The sequence below is a fragment of the Ixodes scapularis genome, unplaced genomic scaffold (genome assembly GCF_016920785.2).
Source record: "Ixodes scapularis isolate PalLabHiFi unplaced genomic scaffold, ASM1692078v2 ptg001158l_1___fragment_3__unscaffolded, whole genome shotgun sequence".
NCBI lineage: Eukaryota > Metazoa > Arthropoda > Arachnida > Ixodida > Ixodidae > Ixodes > Ixodes scapularis.
In genome coordinates, this window is record NW_024610108.1 from 3,082,501 (window position 1) to 3,085,071 (window position 2,571).

At 34.0% G+C, this 2,571-nt stretch overlaps 1 long non-coding RNA gene across 1 annotated transcript in view; it reads left to right on the forward strand.

The window, feature by feature from the left end:
- LOC121834441 overlaps window positions 1-1,933 on the forward strand; it is a 2,413-nt gene extending 480 nt beyond the window's left edge. Inside the window, exons 1-3 of the long non-coding RNA XR_006077216.1 lie at window positions 1-783; window positions 1,191-1,260; window positions 1,335-1,933. The exon at window positions 1-783 is cut by the window's left edge and continues 480 nt beyond it. This is a non-coding gene — a long non-coding RNA (uncharacterized LOC121834441). The remainder of the gene's footprint in view (window positions 784-1,190; window positions 1,261-1,334) is intronic.
- Window positions 1,934-2,571: the final 638 nt, after the last annotated feature.

Genomic DNA, 2,571 nt, shown 5'->3' on the forward strand with positions numbered 1-2,571 from the left:
GCTTAAAGCTAATCGAAAAATGGTTTGGTCAAATAATTTTATCACTAATGAAATTTTGAAAAAGTTTTAAGTAATATGTTTTGAGAAAGCCTTATTCAAGCCCAGTGACCGGAATATCCGGACCGCCAGGCTCTCGCTTGTTTTGTACAGTGAATTGATTTTTGATTGAGTGTTTCAAGATAAGAAGTGGTTTTATAGTTATAATTGGTGAATCAGTGTTAACGCTAATAAATAAATGCAAAAAGAAAGGATCTAAATATCTGTATATAGAGAGAGAATAAGACAATACAAATATACAATTATAATGGTGTGTGATGTCAAGTTGTGGGGTAACTATAGTGTAGAATATTGTCTAGATTGCGCCACAAAACAATTTGAATAATTTTGAAATCTATGCTTTGTTAGTAGGAAATAATTATTATGTGAAGTCCGTATTGGTTATGTACAGCTATTTACATGGTGCGAATGTAGAGAAATAAAATTAGCGATGTGTGTGAAAACAGATTATGCTAGTGTTTGAGTGGTTACTTTCGGTGGAGTATTTATTACGATAAGCTAAGAATATATAATTTAGAAAAAAAAAATTTTTTTTTCAACTATATTTATTATTTTGTCATTTCTATCAATAATGTACTGATGTAAGGTGGGTACAAGGATAATTAGGGAAATAGTGGTTTTAAAGGTCAAAATAACGACATTAAAAGATGTGTTATTTTGAGAATATGGCAGTAACACTTGTGAAAGCACTTGCATCAATGAGTTTAGAATGATCCGTTTTGATGGGTATACTCTATTTTCATACTTAGTTTATGAATTCAGGCCATCCACATGATCTCCCAGTATACACATTTGTACATTATTTACATATTTACATTTTTTCTTCTATTTGGAAACATGGAGAATGTTAAGTTATATATTTTTTTTTCTTTTTGTAAAAAGAATGTTAAGGGTTACATTTACTGGCTTGTAAATTTTATATCTCATATCGAATTATCCACCATCTGTCCCTTTACATTGTTTTTTTTTTTTTTAATTAAGTATTGTAATGTTTTCTTCTTTCTTTTTATGTGTGGCCAGCAAGGTTCGATGTATCTTAGCGGGTTGATGTTAGAATTAGAAGAATATGTTGAATTGTAGGTTGCAGGAATGTTTCCCATTCAATTCAATTGAAAGCAGCAATTTTGTTTAAGGTTTTTCGTGCGAGTCCGGAAGATTTTCATCCGCCGGACCGGGCGACTCCTGGTCTGGATGGCACACCAGGTAGCCCCCTACCACCTTTTTAGGGATGGTACGCCACAACTTTGTTTCTAATTAGGTTTTCCTTTTGGTTTCAGGTTTCTCTGCGGGTTCGCAAGATATTTATCCGCCAAACCGGGCGACTCTTGGTCTGGGTGGCGCACCAAGTAGCCCCCCACCAACCCATAAGGGAAGGCGCGCCATGAACCGTCAACCAAGCCACCTCCCTGTCAGCCATCATCTTGCATTCCCTGTTGTCTGCTGTTTTCTGTTGAACGCCTTTTTGGTGTTTAATTAGGTTACTACCTCTTCCTGAATAAACATCATCATCCGCTCCATAACCTTTATGGCTTTGACATTCGACAAAATTGACCATTTCGTAGCATTATCGAATACGGTATATTTAAGTTTGTTTAATTCGTTACGGAAAGTCAATGTCCAAGGGCAGGTAGTTAGATAATGTTCGAAATTAGCGGTCGGAAGTCCGCAAAAGCAATTATTAGTATTCGTTATTTTAAATCTAAAAAGATAAAAAGGAAATCTTCCATGCCCGGTCATAATTTGTGTTAAAAGATGTGAAGATGGGAACATTTCCGGTATGTTGTATACAGTGGGAATCCATGTAAATAGTTCTTTTTCTCTGCCCAATCTTTTCCACTCATCATCCCATTCCCTCCTTACTTCTTTATTTAATTCTTTTTTAACGGTTTTTTGTGAATAAAGACAAGAAACTATTCTTCCATTAAAGTGTGCTAATTTCGCGTAGTGGTCTGCCAGATCATTCCCTTCATCACCTGCATGAGCCTTCACATAGAAAAAATGTATGGTATTTTTATTTTGTATTTGTATTATTAATTGTTTTAATCTATGTATGGTTTCGGTTTTTGTTTGGATGTTCGCGAGATTTTGAAGGAGTTAAAGACTATCTGTATGTATGGCTATTCTTTCCGAATTGCTTTTATTAATTAATATATACTTTAATGCTTCTTCGAATGCTATTCTTTCTGCATCATATATGGTTGCATAATTGGGAAGTTTAAATTGTGATACCTTTTCTATTGTCCCTGTTGGTAATATGGCCACAAATGCTGCACCGACTTTATTTGGAGAAAAAGAACCATCTGTATATATATGTAGGTTGCAGGAAACGGTTGTGTTTTGTTGGAATTCTATTTTAAATTTTTTTGAGGGATGTAAAATCCAGCGATCGTACATGTATTCAGTATTCTGTTTACTATATAATTGGTTATTACATTCTATTTCTTTATTTTCTTGGAAAATTAAAAATTGTTTAACTTCTTTTTTTAGTGTAATATGTATTGGTGGGATGTTGCA